This window comes from Phascolarctos cinereus, unplaced genomic scaffold (assembly GCF_003287225.1).
Source record: "Phascolarctos cinereus isolate Bilbo 61053 unplaced genomic scaffold, phaCin_HiC Scaffold_3;HRSCAF=262, whole genome shotgun sequence".
NCBI classification, from domain to species: domain Eukaryota; kingdom Metazoa; phylum Chordata; class Mammalia; order Diprotodontia; family Phascolarctidae; genus Phascolarctos; species Phascolarctos cinereus.
The window spans coordinates 77,787,352-77,814,213 of NW_027555736.1; the positions used below are offsets into that span (position 1 = coordinate 77,787,352).

Genomic DNA, 26,862 nt, shown 5'->3' on the forward strand with positions numbered 1-26,862 from the left:
CTCCCTAACCCTATCTCTCAGTTCTCTCACATCTCTGCAAGTCCAGAAGATTTCTCTACCCCTCCAAATGTACACATTACTTCCTCTTCAACACAGATCAGATGAGAGTAAGGTTCCACCATTACCAGCCTTCCGTCCTCACCTGCTTCCTCTGTATCAGTTCTTTCTTTCACCTATTTTTGAGATAATTGCTCCTTTTTACTTTTCCCTGCCCAATTTTGTTTTTAGAATCACATCATCATATACAACTCAGACTCAACCTTTCTTTCAAACTATTAAAGATGACAGTTTAAAGAATACTGATATTTTCATATACAAGAAGTAAACCGTTTGACCTTAATGAGTGTTTTATAATTAGTCTCTAATGTTTTCCTCATATTTTTCTGGGATCTTTTATATCAAATTTTCCATGGAGTTCTGGTCTTTTCATCACAAATACCTGAAAGTATTTCAGTTTGTCAAATGTCTTTTTTTCTTATTCAGGATTATACTCAAATTTTCTGGATAAGTTATTCTTGGTCACAACCCCAGCTCTTTTGCTCTTTGAAATATAGTATTCTGAGACCTATGGCCTTTTAATGTAGAAGCTGCTAGGTCTTGTAAAATCCTAATTGTATCCCAACAGTATTTAAATTGTTTTATTTTTGGTTTTGTTTTTTTATTTTTCTCTTTGTTACTCACAATATCTTCTCCTTAACCTGGGAGTTTTGAAACTTGGCTATGACATTCTTATAAGTTTTTGTCCTGGTACCTCTTTTAGGTGGTGAATGGTAAATTTTTTTTCCTATTTCAGATTTGTTCTTTTCCTCTAGAACTTCCACAGAGCTGCTCCTGGGGAAGCAGATTAGGCTTCAAAGAACTTTCACCTCAAGTCCTTTGGAACTTTCACCTCACAAAGTTCCATCTAACCCAGCAGGAGGATCAGATGGCTAAGTGGGGGAAGATTGGAGGACCACCCTCAATCTGCTATTTCCAGACGCTAGGTCTACTGGTTCTGACCAGACACAATCACAGGTTGTGGCTGTGGGAAAGGAGGAGTAAACAAACACCCAGTGAACGTGGTACTGGTACAGCAGAGAGCAAGAGTATTTTCATGACAGCATGGCTCAGGGCTCTATCAGTTTGGAACTATACCCTAAAAGATACTAAACTGTGCATAGCCTTTGACCCAATTATACCACTACTAGGCCCACACCTCCAAAACATAAAAGAACAAGGAGAAAGAAGCATATGAACAAAAGTATTTATAGCACCTCTTTTTGTGTTAGCAAAAAATAGGAAATTAAGGAGATATCTACCAACTGGAGAATAGCTGAACAAATTATGGTATATGAATGTAACAGAATACTATTGTATCTTAAGAAATGATGAAAGTGAGTATTTCACCATAACCTGGGAAATCTTGTAAGAACTGATGCAGAGAGAGCTCTGAACCCTTTGCCAAAGTCATGTTGCCTCACTAAACCTCTGTTTCCTCAAACAGCATCTCTAAGATGAGAGGAATGGGCTAGTTGATTGATTTCTAAAATCCCTTCCTTGGTGCCATCAAGGAGCTGATCATGGACTAGAGGAACATAATAGAATGAGTAGAAACAACTTCTGCAAGATGATTTTGGATAAAGATGTTCTCTTGTCTTTTCAATACAATGAGGCAGTCATTTTTCAGTACTTGTGGGAAAAAGAAATTCTTTTGCCTCACTTAAATGATTCAGGATCTCATCTGAATCTGGAAGAAGGGAGAAGAAGGAGAAAGGAGTGTGTGTGGATATGATAAGGCAGGTAGAATTTGATGAGGGAGGACTCAATGAGAAGCCTTGAACTCCCTAGGTCAGGGGAGTGTAGTGGAGAGTTTCAAACTTCTAGCAATATTATAGCCAAATTCCAGAGTTCCCAGGTCAAGGAGAAAATATCACAAGCTGCCAGAAGGAAACAATTCAAGTGGTGTGGAAACACAATCAGGATACCACAAGATTTAGCAGCTTCCACATTAAAGGACCACAGGGCATGGAATATAATATTCCAGAGGGCAAAGGAGATAGGATTACAACCAAGAATCACCTACCCAGCAAAACTGAGCATAATCCTTCAAGGGAAAAAATGGTCATTCATTGAAATAGAGGGCTTTCAAGCATTTCTGATGAAAAGACCAGAGCTGATAGAAAATTTGACTTTGAAATACAGGACTCCAGTGGAACATGAAGAGGTAAACAGGAAAGAGAAATCGTAAGAGACTTATTAAGATTGAACTGTTTACATTCCTGCACGGAAAGATGATATTTATAACTCATGAGACCTTTGTCAGTATTAGGGTAGTTGAAGGAAAAAATTATATGTATGTATAGATGATAGATCTATAGAGAGCACAGGGTGAGTTGAAGATTAAGGGATCGTATCTGGAGAATAAAATCAAGGGATGAGTGAGGATGATACTAGGAGAAGAAGAAAGGGAGAGGTAGAATAGGGTAAATTATCTCACAAAAAAAAAATCAGAAAAGTCTCTTACAGTGGAGGGGAAGCAGGGGAAGGTAAGAGGGAATGAGTGAATCTTATTCTCATAGGATTTGGCTTAAGTAGGGAATAACATGCACATTCAATTGGGTATGGAAATCTGTCTTACCCTACAGGAAAATAGGGGGAGAAGGGGACAAGAGAGGAGGGGGGTGATAGAGAGGAAGGCAAATTGAGAAAGGGGGTAACCAGAAGGAAATACTTCTGAGGAGGGACAGGGTCAAAAGAAAGAATAGAATAAATGGGAGGGCAGGATAGGATTAAGGGAAATAGAGTTAGTTTTTTACAACATGTCTACTATGGAAGTGTTTTGCATAACTGCACATATATAACCTATATTGAGTTGTTTGCCTTTTCAATGAGGGTGGGTGGGGAGGGAGGAAGAGAGAAAATTTGAAACCTAAAGTTTTAAAAACATATGTTTAAAAAAATGTTTTCACATGCTACTGGGAAATAAGAAATATAGGAGATGGGGTATAGAAATCTATCCTGCCCTGCAGGAAAATAAAATGGGGAGAGGATAAGAGAAGGGGGGAGAGATAGAAGAGAGGACAGACTAGGGGAAGGGATATTCAGAATGCATGTCATCTTGGGGTGGAGGGAGGGGTGAGATGGGGCAAAAATTTGGAACTCAAAAACTTGTGGAAGTGAACCTTGAAAACTAAAAATAAATAAATTTATATTTAAAAAAAAAACAAAAATGGGAAGAGGAACAGGACCAGGTGGAAGCTTTCCTCTTCCAAAGCCCTTTTTCTATGATAAAATGAGAAGCAGACATGAGATACAGAGCAGTAACTCAAGAGCTATGACCACAGATGGATCCATTGACACTCTTCCTTACTACTAATGCAATGGAAGGCTTACAATCCAAAGCTGGGAAGAATTGCAAACATGAGATCAATCAGCTAATAATTCCTCAAAATCCTGAGTAAGCTTCCAATGGATTTTAGCCTGTCAGTAATATAAAGAGAACCCTACCCCTTGTTCTATAATAATGTATTTTAATGTATCAGGAGCCCTTAATTTGTTGTTTAAAGTTTTACTGATTTATTTTGCTCCTTATATAACAAAGTTATTTCCCAATATGACCCCATCTCCTCTAATAATAAATACATTTAACAAATATTAAACAAAACCAATGATTGAAGACTTTGACTATTTATGTCATATCCATAATACCTTACCACTCTGCTGAGAGGAAGTGTTTCTTTATCTGTTCCAAGATTGAGACCACCTTTATAACATTAAAACTTCATTGATCCATTGTTGTTTGTCCTTCATTCTCAAAGAGGACCATGACATCATTTGCAAGGAAATTGGATATAAATCAGGGATGTCTGTGCAAGGTCAAAAGCCTCACTTTCTCCTCTGGAGTCATCTGGGTCCACTGGTAAGATACAGATCAGGATGACTGGAGATGACCCTACATGCAATGGGAGACCTTGGCCTTTTTAAGCTGAGATCTTTCCCAGGTCTCATGGAAAGGACTTCCAGGACACATTCAAACTTTATTCAAGAAAACTTAACTTGTTGGGGAGGAAGAGGATAATTGTGGTTTCCTTTTTTGTTTCAGTCTTCCACATTTACAGTGAGCACCACTGAGGCACTTCATATACATCTTCATTTTTAAATAGATGCCAGCAGACTCTTAAGAACCTAGAATGCATAATTAATTTGTATTAGATCAAAGCAGGCGTGGAATAACAGTATGGGCCGTGTCAAGCACTCATTATACTGGCATATTATGTGGATGACAGACGAATATATGACCACAAAGGCAAGGCCACCCACTGCTCCTGAATATCTGCAAACCACAAAGCTCACTGTGTTAATGTTCTTGAGTTTTTCTGCTTTACAAATAAAACGCGCTAAAATTTCAATGTCCCTCAATCTGAAAAGAGAAGAAAATCATGACAGCAGAGAAAAGGCACTAGGGTTTAAAACTGTTAAAATTCTCCATCCAAGTTAATATAAAACTTTATTTCCTGTTCATCTTTATCTGATGTTGTTTTCCCAAAACATTCAGCTGTCACTGACTTCATTGACCCGCACATTGAACTTAAACTATTAGTATTCATTAAAAACACATAATTTTTTAAAAAAAAAATTTATAAATTCAGCAGTGTTGTTAAGTTAATTTGCATTTTATAAATTAAACATTATTAGCTGTGTGACTCTGGGCAAGTCACTTAACCCCAATTGCCTCACCAAAAATTGATTAATTAATTAAACATTACTACATTTCTGAAAAATAAAATATATGTGTGTAAAATAATATTCTTTCAGTCTACAGTGCTTAATACGGTACATAAAACTTTTTTTAATGACGCTGCTGGGGGCACATTTTGATCCAAGGGCCACTTGCAATTACTTCATGATGTACAGCTTGGAGACCACAACTGATAATAATAACTGTCCTTCCCTGAGAAAAATGGTCCCTCAGCTCAAGGGTAATTTTTTTTTAATGGGAAAAGCTTTTCTTTTTTTTTCTTAATGAATATTGCCTTTAAAAGGTGCTAGTGGGAGGTAGTAGCTAAGAGAAGAAGAAAAAAAAACTATTGTATGAAAATTCTCCTTAATTCTCTTTAATAAGTTTAATGGTGAATCATTAAACGGTGACAGAATGTAGTTATAAAGTGTCTAATGTATACATAACAGGGAGAATTGGAACACTGGCAATTTCTATAGGTTAGGGGAAGAGATATGCTGATAAAATGTTTAACACCCAGAATGTCCAGGAAAAATGTATATATTATAAGCTTAAGTTTAAGGTGCATTGTTAACATTTTCTCCTTCACTTTCTTAAGGCTAAACAATCAACAGCAAAACAACCATTCATACCCTTATTTGTAACATTTGCTATGAAGGCTCACACTGGAAATTTTAGAATCAGATCTCATGAGATGGTACAAGGTGGATGCAGCATTTGTTCAGGTATTTCAGTTGTTTCTGATTCTTTGTGGCCCCATGTCAGGATTTCTTGGCAAAGATGCCAGAGTGGTTTACTACTTCCTTCTCCAGCTAATTTTACATATAAAGAAGCTGAAGCAAACAGGGTTAAGCCACTTGACAAGAGTCACACAGCTAGTAAGTGTGTGAGGCTAGGTTTGAACTCAGGTATTCCTAACACCAGGCTCAGTGCTGTATCTACTGTGCCACCTAGCTGACCCAGATCCAATATACTCTTGTTCATACACTGTATAACTTCTAAGCTTCTTCCCAGTCCTAGCCTTCTGTGATTCTCTCTCTGAATTTATTCTCTGATACTTCATAAGAACTTTCCCAGGGAGCACCAGGTGGGTACAGAATGGTGGGCGGGAAGTAGAGACCACACCCACACCAAACAGTCACAGAAAAGGAAGACACCTGTTCTGGACAAGGCTTAGCTCAAGCCAACAGAAGGATTTAGCTTGAGGACTAGAATGCAACGAGACACTTGCAGGGCATAAAATATATTAAAAAGAATTTGACTCAAACATAAAAATGAATAAATAAGGATACAATATTGATTCAAATGTGCAAGGGACCTCTTCCATTTCCAGATAAGTCACAGCATCAGTGACCAAAGAGAAAGGTCTGCTGACTCTGATATCAGTGAGCGTTCTATGAAACCTATGAAGCTTCCTAGGTTGGGCTTTCTCTGGCAGCCAGGAAGTCATACCAATGATTCAGGCCCTGGTCATCTAGACCTGTCAAGTCCTAGAGAGCTTCCTGGCTCATTTAAAGAGAAATTAGCCCAAAAGAAACAGAATATCCCCCACCAGAGTCTTTTCTATGAATTTCCAATTCCAGCTCAGTAGTGAACCAAAAAGGACATGGTAAATGAACTGCTACAAACAGTCAGAATACATGCTCATCCTCTAAAGTAGAAAGTGGGATCTCCACTCTACCCCGAAGCAGGCTCACCAAATATCCAGATGCTCCCAGCACTGGGCCTGGTCTGGCCAATTCTCCAACCCCATTTAAAAATTTTACTGTCCTCAACTAATAAGCCATGGGGTATTCTGAACAGATTGTCCATGTCCTCAATCCATAACTGTTTCCTAGGATCTCAGGGAAGCATAAATACTCTTTCTTGAATGCTTTCCCCCAGTGCTATAAAAGAATCTCAGAACAGTCAGTGTGGCCAGATCTTAAATAATCCTACATATTTTATGGGAAAACTACAGTTGTCACAAATGCAGTTATATAGATTTCAAAAAGGAAAAACATTTTACAAAGCTTGCTTAATACTTTACAAGGCCTATCTAGGGGCTAAAAAGGACCTTGTCCAACCCAAGGGCAAATAAAGAAAAAAAGAAAAGAAAAAGATTCTTATTTCAGAATGAAACCTTGTAAGTATGGAGCATCTCAGATCATTTCTACCTGAAGGGATTTGGGGTGTAGGGTACAGTGGTGGTTACCTCTTCATTCTCAGGCTTGATATTTATAAATCATCTCTAGGTTCTGGGGAAGTGGGCTACTTCTCCCTCTCTCTCTTCTGCTGAAGTCCACCCCATTCATCTCTAAGGTCAGACTCAAAGAATCAGTTTAATTCTATAAAATTCACCAATATAGTAGAGCAACCCAAATTTTCTCCAGGAATCCCTAAATTATCTAGAGAATCTAATCAACATTTCCAGGTATATCCTTCCAGAGAGGGAACACCAACAATTTCTGAGTCTCTGAAGCCTCATAAAGCACTCAGTATTTTCTCCAGGAATCTTTGCCACAGCAAGAATAATCTAAGACAGGCAGTCTCAGTTTCAGAAAAACAAGATGAGTTATATCTCCAGAAAGTATGGAGCCACCATGAAAGGGAAATCTGAGGCTGATTACTTGGGGGTTTTAGGTCAGTTGACAAACTATCCTATGTACTTTCCCTCTTTAAGGCTCTCACAGTAAGGCAAGAAGTCTAGGTCTGTATTCAATGACAGAAGGGAAATATAAACATTGAGCAGGTAGGCACCAGCACTCCACAGTAACAATATCAATATTTATAAAGGATTCAGAAAATTCAACAAGTATCTATACTTATACAAAAAATAGCTCAAAAAACTTTTCCGAGATAATGAAATACTGGCTGTACAATTACAGTCTAATATGAAAAACAAAGATTCTTAAAGGAAAAGTTAAATGAGTTACAGGAGAAAATAGACAGTAAAAATATGCTAATGGGGGGCCTCAAATTTCCCCTCTCAAAACTAGATAAATCTAACCAAAAAATAAATAAGAAAGAGGTTAAGAAGATGAATAGATTTTTTAAAAAGGTAGGCATGACAGACTTCTGGAGAAAACAGAATGGGAATATGTTAGGGATCTGTAAGGATGTAGAGGGCCACAGGCTGTTCATGAGATCTCACTGATGGGTGGAGGCCCCTCTCGGGTGTTGGTCTATGAGCAAAGATCGCCTGGTTCTGTGCTCCAGTTCTATGGATCTTTAACAATCTTTAACTCCCCTAGTTACTGTGTGGTCATTAGCAGTTTACTTGTGATTGGAGACAGATAAGTGCACAGGATGTGTGCATGCACTGCCCTTAGCACAGCATGGGCTCTACCTCATTGTAACTTGAGAAGTTCCTGTTACTTTACTACTTAAGTGAATGCTTTGTTTAAATTAAATGGAGTTGCTTCCATCTTGTCTCCCACCTCATCAATGCATTCGAGATAGGAGGTTAAGCTGGTCTTATCCCTTCACAGTTAGTATAGGATTCTTGCTCTTGTGGTGAGCTGAACTGGTTGTGCACAACAGGAATAGAATGGAGTATAACTCTTTCTCTGCTGTACATGGCAGCTTCACAAAAATTGACTGTTTATTAGGGCATAAATAACTCACAACCAAATGCAGAAAAGGACAAATATTAAATTAATCTCTTTCAGATCATAATGCAATAAAAATATGTTGAATAAAGGGCCATGGAAAGAAAGATTAAAAATTAACTGGAAACTAAATAATATAATCCTAAAGAGTGAGTGGGTTGTAGCAGCTAGGTGGCATGGCGTAGGGAGGGAATAGAGCTCAGGCCTTGTAGTCAGGAGTACCTGAGTTCAAATCAGAACACAGACACTTGACATTTACTAGCTGTATGTGACTCTGGACAGCTCACTTAACCCCAATTGCCTCAGAAAAAAAAAAAGAAGTGATAGCATAATAGAAACAATAAATAATTTCATGAAAGAGAATGACAATGAGACAACATGGGAAAATTTTGTGGGATGCAGCCAAAGCAATACTTAAGGATATTTTTATTTCTCTAAATATATCAATAAAATAGACAAAAAGCAGATCAATGAGTTGGGCACATAGTTTACATAGAAAAAGAACACATTTTAAATCCCCAAATAAACACCAAATTGGAAATTCCAAAAATCAAAGGAGAGATTTATAAACATGAAAGTAAGACAATCATTGAACTAATAAATAAAACTAAGACCTAGTTTTATGGTGGAAAACAATAAGATAGATAAACTATTGGTTAACTTGGTTTTTAAAAAGGAAAGAAGGACATCTCCAGAAGCCTCATGATGGAAAATGCTATCCACATCCAAAGAAAGAACTATGGAAGTTGAATTGCTATCATTTCTTTTTCTCTTCTGTTGAGTTTTGTTTCCTTTTTCTGATGGTTCCTCCTATTGGTTTTAATTTTTACTTACAACTTCAGTAATGTGAAAATATGTTTAATAGGAATGTAAATATATAGCCTATATCAGATTGTGCCCCATCTTGGGGAGGGTGGTGAGAAGGAAGGAGGAGAAAAATTTTAAACTCAAAAGCATGTGGAAGTGATTGTTGATAAATCAAAATAAATTTATAAATTTTTTTTAAAAAAAAGGAAAGAAGAAAACCAAATTACCAGTATCAAAAATGAAAAGGGAGAATTCATCATCAACGAAGATAAAATTAAAGCAATTGTTATGCGCTACTTTGCCCCATTACGTGCCTACAAATTTAACAATTTTAGTGAAATAGATGAATTTTTACAAAGATGTAAATTGCCCAGGTTAAGAAAAGAGAAAGTAGAATACTTAAATAACACTTTCTTAGAAAAAGAAATTGAGTTTCCAGCTCTGATCCGCGGAGTGGCAGTTGCGCAGCCCTGGCCCCCCCCCCCCCCCCGTTTTGTAGCGGAGGGGAGGGGAGAGCGGGAAGACGTTGCGGAGAGATTTGGGAGCGGCTTTCCCCATTCAGCTCACCCCGCTTCCTCCCTCCAACCCCTTCCCGGTTCCCCCTCTCCCTCACGCCCCGCCTCCTCGGCTCCCAGACTCTCCGCGGGGCTTTTCACTTTGCGGCCACTGCTAGTTCCAAGAGCTGGGGGGCAGCGACCAGGCTTCCCTCCTGTCTGTGGCCACAATGAGCTTTATGTTGCTTTTCAGTCGTCAGGGAAAGCTCCGACTCCAGAAATGGTATGCCTCGCTATCGGACAAAGAAAAAAAAAATCTTAAGAGAACTTGTTCAAACAGTTTTAGCCCATAAACCAAAATGTGCAACTTTTTGGAGTGGCGAGATCTGAAGACTGCCTACAAAAGTTATGGTAACCAAATGTATTTCTGCTGTGCAAGAAGATAAGGACCACGAACTAATTACTCTGGAAATTATTCATCGTTACGTTGAACTACTTGACAAATATTTTGGCAGTGTCTCTGAACTTGATGTCATCTTTAATTTTGAGAAAGCTTATTTTATTCTGGATGAATTTCTTTTAGGAGAGAAGTTCAGGAAACATACAAGAACAATGTACTTAAAGCCATTGCAGATCTGCTGCAAGAGGAAACTGAAATCCCACTTATTGTTCTTGAAGAAATCAGACTGGGGCAGCTAGGTAGAACAGTGGATAGAGCACTGGCCCTGGAGTTAGGAAGATCTGAGTTCAAATTCAGCCTCAGACCAGACCCTTAATACTCGCTAGCTGTGTGACCCTGGGCAAGTCTCTTAACCCCAATTGCCAAAAAACAGCAACAAACAAATAAGAAATTGGACTTGACATAAGCCAGGTCCCATGTTGATGACATCATGTGGTCTCACTGTAGATGTTCACTGCCTTCAATGTTTAACTAAGGGTGCAAGACTCTTGTTTCTCAGTATTACTGCTTGGCTAAGCCCCTTCATTCAGGCCTCCATAAAAACACCCCTTTTCCAAAAGGGAATAAAAATACTAGTTGTTGTTTTTCTTAAGGGACTTAAATGTTAACTAAAACTTGATGCTGAAGAAATATCTCTTCAGTATTCTCAAAGGATAAATTATGTCAGTTTCCTATTTTATTTGTATGTGGTAATTATGGATATACACATACAATCACAGTATGGGAGCACATTTGTTGCTGTTATTGCATTCAGCTGAAAGGAATCTACAAAGTAAATATAATAATATTTCAATATGGTTTCATGCAACCATAGACTAATGTTACATTTCAGTATTTATGGGAATGAGAAAATTTGAATGATATTATCTATCAAAACAATTTCAGTTGTAACATTACCACTGAAATTTAAACATACATATGTATATCAAAGATACTTATTGGGAAGTACATATCTGAAACTGGCAGCTTATAAAAAATGTACATGTCTGAGACTAAAGGGATATTACATTAAAGGGAAGAAAAGAAGAAAAGGAAGAAAGAAAGGAGGGAAAGAAGGAAAGAAAGGAGGGAGAGAGGAAGGTAAGAATGAGGAGGACAGGAAGGGAGGAGAGAAAGAGAGGGAGCTATGGGAAAATAACATCAATTTTTTCAGTGAAATATAAGGTAAACCTGTCAGCTGAGAGGGTTTGACAGGGGCGGGGGGGAGGAACCCTGAGAGACTTGAAGGGGGACAAAAAGGTTTGGAACAATCATGGTAGTAAGATAGTTGATTATGGAGGCATAAAAGAATTGTTCTGCAACAGTGAGGGCCCAATTGAGATGATATAAAAAGTCTATAGTAGACCCAATAAGCACATTTTCATGATTTTCTCTACCTTCATTCATTAGCCCTGAAATAAGGGGAAAGGCTTATCCATATAACAACTTGGCAGGGTAAGACTAGAGAAAAGAAAAGGAATTTTGAATTAAACATTGACAAACAATAATTACAAAACAGAGAGCAGCAAAGTTTGTTGTTGCAATCCCTTGTACTTCACTGAACCCAAGAAATGATCACAACATAAGCACAGGAAAAGAAAAGAAGTTATGAGGGGAAAGGGAATAAGCATTTATATAGAGCCTACTACATACCAGACACTGTACCAAGTACTATACAAATAGCATTGGGATTCTCACTGGATTCTTACAACAGCTTTGTGAGATGGGTGATGTTAGTCTCATTTTAGAGTTGAGAAAACTGAGATTAATTGACTTGCCCAGAGTCACACAGCTAGTAAGTGTCTCAGGTCTTCCCATCTCCAGGCCAAGCACTCTATCCACAGCACCACTTTAGTGGCTAGCTATCTATTGGGATAATATGCCTCAAAAAGCTCTGATTTCTAAGGGGATTATCAAGTTAACTCCAGCAATATTATCTCAGGAATCTTCTTGCTAGATCATTTGTATTGTGTGTTTGTTTTTCCTTTCTCTTTGTAAACATGACTGTGTGAGGTATGTCAGTCAATTAACATTTACTAAGTATATACTGTGTGAGAAACACTAAGTGCTAGGGATACAAAAAGAGGCAAAAGACTTACAGTCTAATGGGGAGACAAGCGTGAGCAAACATGCCATACACGGAATAAATAGAAGATAATCACAAGAGGGAAGGCACCAGAATTAAAAGGGGTTAGGAAAAGCTTCCTGTAAAAGGTGGGATCTTAGTTGGGACTTAAAGGAAGCCAACAGGTAGTGATGAGCAGGGAGAGCATTCCACGTCTGGGGAACAGCCAGGGAAAAGGCCCAGAGACAAGAGATGGAGCATCTTTGTTTATGGAATGGTCAAGAGGCCAAGGTCCCTATATGAGAAGACATGGTGAGGAATTAGGTGCAAGAAGACTGGAAAGAAAGGAGGAGGTTAGGTTATGAGGGGCTTTGAATCCTAAATAGAGGATTGTGAATTTGATCCTAGAGGGAATAGGGAGAGACTGGAGTTTATTAAATGGGGGACATGACATAATCAGATCTGCACTTTAGGAAAATGACTTAGGTGGTTGAATGGAAGTTAGATTGGAGCAGGAGAGAGTTGAGGCAGGCAGGTCCACTAGCAGATTAGTGAAATAGTCCAGGTGTGAAGTGCTGTGGGCCTGTATTAGGGTGGTGGCAGGGTCTGAGAATGGGGGCTATTCAAAAGATGTTGCAAAGGTGAAATAGGCCTTGGCAACAGATTAGATATGGGGTAGGGGAGAGGCAAGAGATAGATAATAGTCGAGGATGACACCTAGGTAGGGAACCTAGGAAAATGGTGTTGCCCTCTATGATAACAGGAAGGTTAGGGAGAGGGGGAGGGTTTAGGGAGAAAGATAATGAGTGCAATTTTGGACATGATGAGTTTAAGACATCTGAATGGTAATGGGAAATGAGAGATTGGAGGTCAGTAGACAGATTGGGGTAGAATAGGTAGATGTGAGAATCATCAGCACAGAGAAGGTAATTAAACCCAAGGGAGCTGATGAGGTCACCAAATGAAGTAGTATAGATGTAGAAACAGCCCTAACACACCCTCTGGGATACCTAGAATTAAAGGATATTTTCTGAATAAGGATCCATTGAAGGAGACTGAGTAGGAAAACCAGAAATGCTGTCTTGAAAACCTAGGGAGAAGAGCATAGAAAGGAGAAGGGGTGATTAACAGTATTAAAGATTGAAAAGACTGAGAAAAGGCCATTGGATTTGGGAACCGAGATCACCAGCAGCTTTAGAGAGAGCAATTTTGGTGGGATAATGAGGTTGGAAGCCAGATTGTAAAGGTTAAGAAGAAAGTGAGAGGACAGAAAATGGAGGTACCTATTGAAGACAGACTTTTCAAGATGCTTAGTCACAAAAAATGGAAGAGACATAGGATGATCTTTAAAGTGGATGAAATAGACAAGTAGTTTTGAGGTTGAGACATAGGCATGTTTGTAGGTAACAAGGAAGAAGCCAGTAGAGTGGAAGAGATTGGGGATGACAGAGGTGGAAATCTGTTCAAGGAGATGGAATGGAGTGGGATCACTTGTGCAGATAGAAGGGGCTAGCACTAGAAAGGAGCAGTATCTGGAGGAGAGCTGGGCCAAAGGCATATAAGTGATACAATACTGACTTCCCTGGCTTCCTTTAAGTCCCAAGTAAAATCCCACCTTTTACAGAAAACCTGTCAGACCCCTTCTTAATTCTAGTGCCTTCTTTCTGTTGTTTCCCACTTATCTTGTAGATCACTTGTTTGTATATTTGTTTGCATGTTGATTCCCCCATTAGATTATGAGCTCCTTGAAAGAAGCTACTGTCTTTTGCCTCTTTTTGTATCTCCAGTGCTTCCTGGCATGTAGTAGGCATTAACAAATGTTTATTTATTGAGATGAGAAAAAGGAGAAGAGGGAGCACATGGTGAATGTTCTCAATATTTTCTGTAAAAGTAGAAGGCCACGTCCTCAGCTGAAAATGTGGAGGGAGGGGAAGCCATGGGAAATTGAAAGAGGAATGAAAAAGTTTGGAAGAATTGCTGTGGGGAGAGGGGGAGTGATAGGACAGAGGGGGTACAGTAGGATTGCCCAGCAACAGTGAGGGCCTAGCTGAGGTTGTGTAACATAAATTTTCAGTGGATCTGATCAGAACGGTCATGTGATTTTCACCACCTTCATTCAGCAGCACCATGTGTAGGAGCAAAGGTTACATGGTGAGAATGATCCAAGGCTGAAGCTTGGCAGGATAACCCAAACATTTACTAAACATCTACTGTGTGAGAGATACTGTGCTTAGTGTTGGTGATACAAAAAGAGGCAAAACAAAACCAACAAAATAAAGGGGCTAGGGACTCAAGAGGACAATATAGAGTTGAACTGGTTTACCAAGAGGTCAAGAGGGAGAAAAAGAAAAGAGTGAAGTGAATGCAGGGTTTGAAAAGGGAAGGCAGAGAAAACCAAGGAAAGCCAATAGATGGTGGTCAGATAAGGAGATTTTGGGAAATCGAGGGGTTAGGGTGTTTGAGGAAAAGTCATTATGCGTATTGAAGTCCCAAATACAAGGGCAGTAGTTTGGGAAGAGAAAGACTGTGAGACAGGTTGTTGTTGTAGTTTGTCCTTTGTTCTCAGACAGGACCGTGACACAGGAAGGTGATGCCATGACTTGCAAGTGAATTGGATTTAAGTGAGAGAGGACTGTACAAAGTCATCAGCCTCTTTCTCCTCCAGAGCCATCTAGGTCCAGTGCAAGATGTAGATCAGGACAACTGGAGAAGGCAACTCACTGAGGAAGGAAGGAGAGTGACCTGGAGTTCTTTGAAGTGTTACCCAGTTTATGTGTGTCCACATTTCTTTGTGTAAATATGGTTCATCAGGAGATGTGACTAGGTTATCTCTAGTCTCCTCTGCCCACCTTCTCTAAAGAAGATACCTTCTAGGAGGGAAGCAGGAGACTGGGGCCACTGTTTTCCTCAGATAATGGGTTCTAGGCTAGAATTATGTCTCTCTAACCCCCATCCCCAATATTGTTGGTCTACAGGAAAAAAAAAAAACTAGTATTAAGGGGGGACCAGGAAAGGCTTCCTATGAAGGGTGAGATATTGAGACTTGAAGGAAGCTAGGGAAGCCAAGAAGAAGAGATAAGGAGGGGGGGGAATTCTAGACATGGGGATAAGCCAGTGAAAACACCCAGTTAGTTGACAGAGTGTTTTATTCAAGAATGAGAAAGGCCAGTGTCACTGTATTAGATTGTATGGCAGGGTATTAAGATCTAAGAAGATGGAGAAAGAGGAATGGGGTGGGGTGGAGAGGGGCAGGTTATGAAAGGCTTTAAAAGCCAAAGAGGATTTTATATTTGATCTTGGAGGGAGCCACTGGAGTTACGCAGTGTGGGTGGGTGGGGGGAGGGCAGTGATATGGTGAGCCCTGTGCTGTGGAAAGATCACTTTGACAGCTGAATGGAGTGCCAACAAAGGATGGGCTTGGAGTCAGGGAAGATCTGAATTCAAATCTGATCTCAGACACATTAGCTGTAACTCTGGGCAAGTCACTTAACCTCTGTTTGCCTCAGTCTCATCTGTAAAATAGTGATTGAAGAACTTACATGTAGGGTTATTATGAGGATCAAATGAACTATTTTAAAGAACTTAGCACTGCACCTGGCACGTAGTAGGCACTATCAAAAATGCTTATTCCCACCTTTCCCTTGAGTCAGGAATATCAACCAGAAAGCAACTATATTAGACCAGGCATGAAGTGATGAGTGATTGTTCTAGAGTAAAAGCAATATCAGAAGAGAGAAAGGGTCTGTGAGAGCTATTGTAAAGAGAGACACAAAAGCTTGTCAACTTCTCAACTTGTCAACAGATTGGCTACAGGGGTTAAATGTGAATGTGGAAGAATATGAAGTCTAGGTTGGACATCTATGTACTGGTAAAATGGTTTCCTTGATAGTAATACGGAAGTTATGGAGAGGGGAAGAATTTGGGGGGAAAAGATCAGCATTGGACTTGAGTTTGGAATCATCTGCATAGAGATGTCAATCTACAGGGAGCTGATTTTCACCAAGTGAAATAGAGAAAGAAGGTCCAGGGCAGAATCTTGGAGGACATGTATAGATTATACAGTATGTGGAAGGCAGTAGGCTATTACTCAAATTTTACTGAGTTGCTAGACAAGCAAGGGGTGGCTACAAGGCACATTTGCAATGACTACTCTTAGAAACCTAATCTTTGCATACTATAGAACCATTTATGTTGAACTACTGATTGGTTGTCATTTTACTAGAAACCACATGTAACTGCCAAGATGCAAGCACTGCTGTTTGGCAAATTAAAGTGCATATCATTTCTTAATACAATAAAATGGGAGGAAAATGAAATCACTATCCAAGTTTAAAATGTTCAATATTTTCCCACAAAGATTTGTACATAGGTGAAAAAGGTTAAGTTTGCCCAGTCACTGCTAGACTTTGGACTGCTATTGCATTGTTAATTATTGACTGGACCCCAAAAAGCTTCTTGAAAATCTAACAACAATGTAACAAAATAAGCTTACACTTTAAAAACCATTCTTAAAATTTATGTTACATAGTTTTCCTCATATGCAAAAAAAAAGTGAAGGTGTTGAAATGTACAATACATATTCTAAAGTTCTACTTTTGTTCTTTCCTTCTCCACAATTTTCTTTTAAAACCCATGAACAAATTAAGTACAAATCTTATCTTATGCAAGAATGCTCAAAAAGTTCTGGTTTATTCATCCTGTGTGTATAAAGACTGATTAAGATTTACTTTAAAAAGAAAGATTTACTTCAATTCTTTGCATTTTGACTGATATTGGTTAATCACTACAAGAAATATCCATTATTCAAAATTCATTTTACTGCATAAAATTTTGATGACTATTTAGTTGAAATAAAAAAAATTCAGTATGTACCATATGTTTCCATAGGGAAAATAAGAAACATGTATAAAAACATGCAGCAGGGAGCTGCCCTCTTTGGAAATCATTTCATCATTATCATCCCCTCCTCATCACGTAACTTACTGCATTGCAGCCCTTTTAAAAAACTTTCTTTTGATGGGATGTTTTCCTTCATTCCATTGTAAGCTCCTTGACAGCAGGCACTGTCTTTCCTTTTCTTATATGTATAGGCACTGTGCCTGGCACATAATTAGCACTACATAAATGTTAGTTATTATTATTATTATTATTCTAATGGTATATTATGCTCTTAATCACAGATACAGTAAGATTGTTTATTTCAAAATCTACAAATATCTTAAAATTTCAAATCGAAGATGTGTGAAGCTTAATGAATGCTTTCATTTCTAAATTAAGGTTCCAGGATTTTTTTTTTTTTGGTGAGGGAATCAGGGTTAAGTGACTTGCCCAGGTCATATAGTTAGTAAGTGTCGGAGGTCAGATTTGAACTGAGGTCCTCCTAACACCAGGCTGGTTGCTCTATGCTCTGCACCACCTAGCTGATCCTATTTCCTTCTTAATTGTGTACTATTCTTCCAAAGCTTCATCCCTTCTATTAGATCCCATCCACTACTGAGTAAAAGTCATCTATTGCAAAAAAACTTCTTAATAGTCTCTCCTTTAGCAAGAATTCAAAGAAGCCTGGAAACATTCATGACAACTGATGCAGAGTAAATTAAGCAGAACCAAGAAAACTATTCATAATGACAATGAAAATGGAAGCATACCCTAAACCAAAGAATGCACAGTTATGATGACCAAGCCAAACTTGTTCCTGAAGAGATGAGAAAACATACTCTCCATCCTTGTTTATAGAATAAAGAAAATATTGGGGGATTCCTTCTACTAAGAAATATATGAGACTTATATGTATATAACTTAAGAGAACTGAAGACATAGTTATATAATTGAAGAGATATTAATTGCCCAGGATTGAGTCAGGTGAAAATAATAAAAATGACAATATTACCTAAATTAACTTACTTATTCAATGTCATACCAGTCAAACTGCCACGGAATTATTTTAAAGGATGAGAAAAATAATAACATAATTCAGGAACAAAAGGCTAATAATAATATAATTTAGGAACAATTGTCAAGAATCTCATGGGAAATAATATTTAAAAGTTCTAAAGAAGGAAGCCTAGCAGTACCAGATATCAAACTATACTGCAAAATATTAATCCTCGAAATTATTTGATACTGATTAAAAAATGAAAACATTGATCAGCGAGATGGGATTAATTACACATGATTCAGAAAGAAATTAAAAAGTAACACAAAGTTTGATAAAAGTAATCCAACTATAAAAACATGTATGAGAAGGTATGAGTTCAGGAGCAAGACAGCAGGCAAGAAGATGGTACCAAAGTGAAACATGACTAGAGACTGACCTAGATGTAGTGGGCAACTACAGCAGATCCCAATCAGGATAAAGGAGTCCCAGAGTAGGTGCTCCAGGAGGAACGATATGAACCATTGGGCTAAGCATTCAACAAAAGTGGCTGGAGAGATAGAAAGCAGGCAGGCCAAAACCAGGTTTAGACCAACATCTAACCGCACATGCCATAGTAAATTCCAAATGGATACATGACCTAGATATAAAATGTCACATAATCAACAAATTAGAGTAAGGAAGGAGATACCTTTCACAACTGTGGATAAGAGAGGACTTCTTCATTAAAGAATAAAGAGAATCACAAAAGCTAACATGAACAATTTTCATTACACAAAATTGAAATGTCTTTGAACTAAAAAAGTTATTAAAATTAAAAGGGAAATAGTTCAACCACGTGAAAGAATTATCCCAATCATTAATAATAAGAGAAAAACAAATTGAAACAATCTTAAAGTTTCACTTCTTACCTTGTAAATTGCAAAAGAGAACACAAGATGGGAATGGTCAATGTTGGAGGAGTTGTGGGAAGATAAGGCATACTGATGCATTTGGTGGTGGAGCTATGACACAGCATAACCATTTTGAAAATCAATTTGGGGGGCAGAGCCAAGATGGCAGAGTAAAAGTAGTGACTCGCTTGAGCTCTCCCCCAAACCCCTCCAAATACCTATAAAAAATGGCTCTAAACAAATTCTAAAGCAGCAGAACCCACAAAAAGGCAGACTGAAACAAATTTCCAGCCCAAGACAACCTGGATGGTTGATTGCAAAGGTATATCGCACTAGGCTGGGAGAGGAGCACAGTTTGGTGTGGGTGTGCAGGCCGCAGTGAACCTGGAGCCGGCCTCAGAGGACTGAATCATGGGCAGCTGTGGCAATTTCCAGACTTAACCCACTAACGCCAAAGACAACTTACAAGGTCAGTGGGAAAAGTCTGTGTCTGTGGTGAGAGAGAGAGGTACAGTGATCTCAGCTCCATTCCCTGAGCTTGGCCCTGAGGTGGTGGCTGCCTCCTGAGCTTCCTGCCCACAGACTGAAGGGGGAATTGGGTGGATGATCAGAGGGGGATTGCAGGGATCTCTCTGCTGGTGCAGGATTCTCTTGCTTTGCCTGTGCTTGAATCTGGGTCACAGTTCTGAGGGGTGGCCCTGGGGCTAGGAGGAGCACTGGAGTGGTGGAGCTTGTAGTGGCCGTGGAGAGAAAATCCTCCTCACAGTTCCAAGACAGAAAAGACTGCTTGTGGTCATTCATGCACCAGAGCACAGGCCAGGAAAGGGGTAAACACCTCACCCTTGATCATAGTACCTTGGAAGAACTGAAAATTTACATATCCCTAGAAGTATCTCTGAAAACAGCTGCACAAAACCCATGAAGCTTAGGACAGTGCATTCTCCACACTGGAAACAGATCACTACCTTAACAAAGAGTTTATAACTCAAGTAATTGGCTGGGATCACGAGCAAGCAGCATAAAAAGAGTCAGACTATATTTTCTTACTTTGGTGACAAAGAAGATCAAATCATACAACCAGAAGAAGACAACAAAGTCAAAGCTCCTGCATCCAAATCCTCCAAGAAAAATATGAATTTGTCCCAAGCCATGGAAGAGCTCAATAGGGATCTTGAGAAGCAAGTAAGAGAAATAGAGGAAAAACTGAGAGTGATGCAAGAAAATCATGAAAAACAAGTCAACAGCTTGCTAAAGGAGACCCAAAAAATACTGAATAACACCTTAAAAAATTACCTAACCCAAATGGCAAAAGAAGTCCAAAAAGCAAAATTGACCAAATGGAAAAGGAAGTCCAAAAGCTAACTGAAGAAAATACTTCCTTAAAAATTAGAATGGAGAAATTGGAAGCTAGTGACTTTATGAGAAATCGAGGCACTGTAAAACTAATCCAAAAGAATGAAAAAAATAGAAGAGAATGTGAAATATCTCATTGGAGATACCATTGGCCTGGAAAATAGATTACAGGAGAGAGAATTTTAAAATTATTGGACTATCTGAAGGCCATGATCAAAAAAAGAGTCTAGATATCATCTTTCAAGCAATTATCAAGGAAAACTGCCTTGACATTTTAGAACCAGAAGGCAAAATAGAAATTGAAAGAATCCACAGATCACCTCCTGAAAGAGATTCCCAAAAAAACTCCTAGGAATATTGTAGCCAAATTCCAGAATTCCTAGGTCAAGGAGAAAATATTGCAAGCAGCCAGAAAGAAACAATTCAAGTATTGTGGAAACACAATCACGATAAAATAAGATTTTATATATTCCAGAGGGCATGGAATATAATATTCTGGAGGGCAAAGGAGATAGTATTACAGTGAAGAATCACCTACCCATCAAAACTGAATCTAATCCTTCAGGAGAAAAAACGGTCATTCAGTGAAATAGGGGACTTTCAAGCATTCCTGATGAAAAGACCAGAGCTGAATAGAAAAGTTGACTGTCAAATACAAGACTCAAGTGAAACATGAAGAGGTCAACAGGAAACAGAAATTGTAAGAGGCTTATTAAGGTTCAACTGTTTACATTCCTGCATGGAAAAATTATATTTGTAACTCATGAGTCCTTTGTCAGAATTAGGGTAGTGGGAGGGGAAAAAATTATATGTATGTATGTATAGATAGATAGATAGATAGATAGATAGATAGATAGATAGATAGATAGATTGCACAGGGTGAGTTGAAGATGAAGGGGTGATATCTGGAAAATAAAATTAAGGGGTGAGAGAGGTTTATACTGGGAGAAGGAGAAAGGGAGAGGTAGAATGGGGTAAGTTCTCTCACATGAAACAGACAAGAAAAGGCTTTTACAGGGGAGAGGAAATAGGAGAAGGTAAGAGGAAATGAGTGAATCTTATTCTCAGAGGATTTGGCTTAAGGAGGGAACAACATACACAATTGGGTATTGAAATCTATCTTACCCTACAGGAAAATAGGGGGAAAGGGGACAAGAGAGCAAGGGGATGATAGAGGGGAGGGCAGATTAGGGAACAGGATAATCAGAAGCAAACACTTCTGAGGAGGGACAGGGTCAAAAGAGAGAACACAATAAATGTGGGGTAGGATAGGATGAAGGGAAATGTACTTAGTTTTCAACACGACTACTATGGAAGGGTTTTGCATGACTACACATCTATAACCTACATTGAGTTGCTTGACTTTTCAATGAGGGTCGGTGGGGAGGGAGGAAGAGAGAAAATTTGTAACCCAAAGCTTTAAAAACACATGTTAAAAAAATTGTTTATAAAATAAAACTCAAAAGCTAAAAAAAGAGAGTAATTAAAGCAAGTATTTTAGCAAAACTAAAAAGAAAAGAAAAGAATTTGGAATTATGCAAATAAAGTGACTAAAATGTCTATATCCTTTGAAACAGAGATTCCATCCCTTGACTTTACTTCAGGGAGTCAATTGATAAGGAGAAAGTCCCCATTTACATCAAAATCTTTATAGAACTTGATAGAACAATGAAGAATTGGAAACGAAGTAGATGCCCATTTATTAGGGAATAGATAAGAAAATTGTGGGTACAGGCATGTAATGGAATATAACTGTGCTATAAGAAAGCACAAAGAAATTACTGAGAAGTATTGGAAAGATCTACATGAACTGATGAAGAGTGAAGTTAGCAATGCCAGGAAAATAATATACACTATGACTATAATAATATAAACACAAGAACAATTACACATGTCTTTTAAAAGTGAATTTTACAAAATTATAAAGAGCAAATATGGTATAAAAGAAGAGATAGAAGATATTCCCACCCCCACCACTTTGAAGAGGTTGGAGGTTCACAAGTGTTGCACATTACACATATTTTCAGATTTTTTTTGATGTATTGATCAGTTACGCTGATTTTTCCCGTACTTTTTATTTTTAAAAATTTGCTTTAAAAATAGTGTTTTTATAAGGAATGACTCTCTGGAGGGAAAAAAGAAAGGAAAGGGTATATCAGCTATGGGGTACCTGCAGCCTTGAGGTTGCTTGTGGCCCTCTAAATCCTCAAGTGCAGCCCTTTGAATCCAAACTTCACAGAAAAAATCCCCTTAATAAAATCCTTAATAAAAAGATTTGTTCTGTGAGGCTTGGATTCAGTCAAAGGGCTGCACTTGAGGATTTAGAGGGCCACAAGCAGCCTCAAGGCCACAGATTCCCTACCCCTGGAATTGATACTAGGGAAACTACAGTGATATTTTGAAAAATAAAATAAAAACTGTTTTAAAAAAAGAAAGAAAGGAAAAAGTTAACTGGGAAAACTATCTTTGCAGAAACTTTCTCTGATAAAGATCTATGGGGAACTGATTCAAATACATAAGAACAAGAACTATTTTACAACAAATGGAATAAAACAGGCAGTTCTTAGGGGGGAAATGCAAGTTGTCAACAATTATAAGAAAAAAGTGCTCAAAATCACTAAAAATTAGAGAATACAAAATGAAACATTTCTGAGGTTCTATCTCATGCCCAGTAGATTGACCAAGATGACTAAAATAGAAAATGAGAATTGTTGAAGAAGCTATATAGGACAGACATGAAGCTACCATTGCTTAAGTTGTGATTTTGTCCAGTCATTCTAAAAAGAAATTTGGAATTATACTAAAAAAATCACTAAGTAGCACATACTTATTGACCCAACAATATCAGTTCTAGACATGTACTCCCAAAGAGATCAAGACAGAAGGAAAAGTCTCATATGTACAAAAATAATTATAGCAACACTTTTCATTGTAACAAAGAAGTAGAAATGAGGGAAAGGGGGTGGGAAAAAGAGAAATATCCAACAATTAAGGAAGAAATGAGTGAATCATACTACATGAATTAATAAAATATTAATTTCTCATAACAGATGACAAAAGGAACAGATTCAGAGAAACCTAGGAAGATTTTTATGAACTGATACAGAATGAAGTACATCTTTGTATGTACTTTGTATATGAAATAGTCATATAAAATAGGATAGTAGAAAATTCACATTTAACATAAACAGGAAGCATTTTTATAACTCTTGCTAAGGGCCCTGGCATTCATAGTTCCAGAGGACTAAAGACCTGTAGAGAGCTGGTCTAGACTAGACTCTCTAGAGTTGGACTGCAGTCTCTGCCACAGAAGAGGAATTTTGAATTACTAGGCTGGAGAGTTTCTGCACTCTATGCCATAGAAATTCTACCTTTAGTCTCTATACCTCCCAAGGATATTAAGCAGAAACAACTCATATGCAAAGAAACATGGATGACAGGGGTGGAGGGGAATATTGTTAAGTGGGTCTAGACTCCGCCAGGTCATTTAAGTATCTTTAGGCAGACAGGACAGCAGTGACCAACCTAATTATTGGTGAATATTTCCCTTGATAAGATTCCAGAGGATCTAGTAAATTACCTTTTTACCTTTCTCTCTCTCTTTCTATTTAAAAGTGTTTTAAAAGTTTACTGTTTTTAAAAGTTTATTTACTATTTTCAAGGATACCTTAAAGATAGCTATCTCTAGATAAGGATATGATTGCTCTTAATTGCCTGTATTTGGTTGAATACAACAAGTGCAAATAGGGAAGTATCTGAGGAAAGGCATCAGTGGCTAGTTTCAATATGGAATAATTAAATTAGGTTTCACTGTCAAGCAGAGAAGGATAGATCCACTGATCAGCCAATCCTAGTAGTCAAAATTGGATTCTGATCTTGGGGCACCAAGCACTGATGATTTATATTAATAATCAAAATCCTTAAGCTCATTAAAATAGCAGAGAAAGGACCCACTTGGACCTGCAGGCCATTGCACTTACATTAAAACTATGTGCCTATTTCTTATTGTAGCAAAGTCCCTCTAAACATGGATGCTCTGGGCAAAAATCTTCAGCCTCCTACTCAGAGAAAATTAGGGTAGATCAGAGAGTGACGAAAGGGAAAAACTGAGTTGATCCAGTGGGAGGACATAGGCATGGTGTAGGAAGATCTAGCTCCACTCCTCTGTTTCTCTTGGAGGGAGGGGGAATAAAAGAGGAATAAATACCCAGACTTACAATGTCTCTGCACAACAACAACTGCTCTGTGTGTGTGTGTGTGTGTGTGGTGTGTGTGTGTGTGTACTGATATTTTTCAGGTTCATAATGAGAGAAGACAGAAGACCTTCAGGAAAACAGGCACACCGATAGATATTGATTTTTTGATTTTTTGATTTATTTTAGGCAATTGGAGTTAAGTGACTTGCCCAGGGTCACACAGCTAGTAAGTGTCAAGTGTTTGGTCTGAGGCAAGATTTCAACCCAGGTCCTCCTAACTTCAGGGTCAGTGCTCTATCTACTGTGTCACCTAGCTGCCCTAGGTGGAGCTGTGAATTGGTCACCCCAACCTGGAAAGGAATATTTTTTTAAATTTTTTATTTCATTTTAAATTTGTGGAATAAAACAAGCATTTCTGTAACACTATAATAAAAAAAGATGATTGCACATGATACTGCAAATCTATTATGTACAACTTACTATTCCTTTTAAATATGTAATAATGTAAATTTCTTTTCCCCCTTTTTTTCTTCTCTCCAGCTCCCCACCCTAGAGATCACTACCATTACACACAAATATGTATATATGTAAAATTATTCTATACATACTTCTATTATTAGTTCTTTCTCTGCATGCAAATAACATTTATTGCATTATTACTTGAAAAGGATACTTTTAATATTTCTGCTTTTACCATAAAATTTTTATTCCTTACATATGGTCAATCATTGTAAAGATAGCATGAAGTGCTGAGAAAAAGGTTTATCTGTTTCTCTTTTCATTCTAGTTCCTTCAGATATCTGGTTTATCTAAAATTCTATTCACTTCCTTGACTTCTTTCTTTTTCTTTTTCTTTTCTTTTTTTTTTTTTTTGGACAATCTGTCAAGATTTATTGTATAAGCCAAATAGAAGGGTACTATGTACAGAGGAGATAGGGGAGGATCATTTCTTAGTCTCCTCTTCCTTGAACAAAGTCTTGATGATCCCCTCTTTCTTAGCCTGCAGACACTCTTCCCAACGCTTTCATGCTTCCTTAGTCTTGGACTGGCAAGCTTCATCCTGGTCAGCCAAGAGCTTCCTCCGGGCTTTGTCTGCCTTCAACTTATAAATGTGCTCCATGAGGATTCACTTATTCTTGAACACATTTCCCTTCACCTCCAAGTACAGGCTGTGTGTGGTACATGTGTCGGTCAATCTTTTTGGATTCACGATGTCTTTGGAGCAGACAGCAAAGAATCTTCATTTGCCTCATTCAGGTCACCTTTTCAGGCATACGAGTATTGGCAGTACGCTTTCTCTTACCAATGCCCATGTGCGCACCCTTCTGTCAACCCAGAGTATTTTTCCGGCATCTGGCACAAGAGTGTACAGTAACGGGTTTCCAGATGACCAGCCCATCTTTAATCAGCTTCCAGATCTGCTGACGGGAATTGGCATTGGCAATTTCATTGGTCTCATTGGGGTCAAGCCATACCTTCTTCTTTCCACATCGAAGGACACTAGAGGCAAGACTCCTCAAGCCTGAGCATACTCATGGCTGCAGCCGCAGCACGTAAAAGGAAAGGAGAGAGCCCTTGACTTCTTTCTTATTTATTTTTGGGTTAGATTATCAGTTCTGAGAGGGAAAAGTTACAATCTCCCACTATTATAATACTACTACTATTTCCATGTGTAATTCATTTAACTTTTCTTTTAAAAACTTGGATGTTATAGCATTTGATGCATATAGGCTCAGTATTGATATTGCTTTATTATCTATAGTACCTTTTATCAAAATGTACTTACCCTGTTTATCTTTTAATTAAATCTATTTTAGCCACAACTTTTTCTGAGATCATGATTGCAATTGCTGAAGCATACTAAATTCTATTCCAACTCCCCATTTTAACTGTCTGTATCTCTCATTCTTAAATGTGTTTCATGTAAACAACATATTATTGGATTTTGACTTTTAATCTATTCTGCTGTTTCCATTTTATGGGTGAATTCATCCCATTCACATGCAAAGTTATAATTACTATTTGGGAATGTCCCTGTTACTTTATCTTCTCCTCTTACCCTTCTATTCTTTATTCTGCTCACTCCTCTAAGAGTCCCTTTCTTATCCTCTCCACCCCACACTCTTTTTCCTCCCACACTCTTCAATCTTAATCTACACACTCTTCTAAAAGTTCCTCCCCGACCCTGTCTCCTAGTCTTCTCACCTCTCTACAAGTCCATAAGACTTCTCCATCCCACCAGATGTAAATAGTTTCCTCTTCAACCAAGATCTGAAGAGGGTAAGATTCCAACATTACCAGTCCTCCATCTCCATCTGCTTCTTCTTGTATCAGTTCTTGCTTTCTTGACCCACTGTTGAGATAATTGTTCCTTTTTACCTTTTCCTGCCCAATTTTGTTTTTAGAATCATCCCATCACACACAACTCAGATC

The 26,862-nt window shown here is 38.2% G+C and overlaps 2 pseudogenes; one reads left to right on the plus strand and one right to left on the minus strand.

Moving 5' to 3' along the window:
• Positions 1–9,666: 9,666 nt before the first annotated feature.
• Positions 9,667–25,242, plus strand: LOC110192752 (AP-1 complex subunit sigma-2 pseudogene; annotated as a pseudogene).
• LOC110192775 (large ribosomal subunit protein eL19 pseudogene) lies at positions 24,586–26,724 on the minus strand (annotated as a pseudogene).
• Between the last annotated feature and the right edge of the window lie 138 nt (positions 26,725–26,862).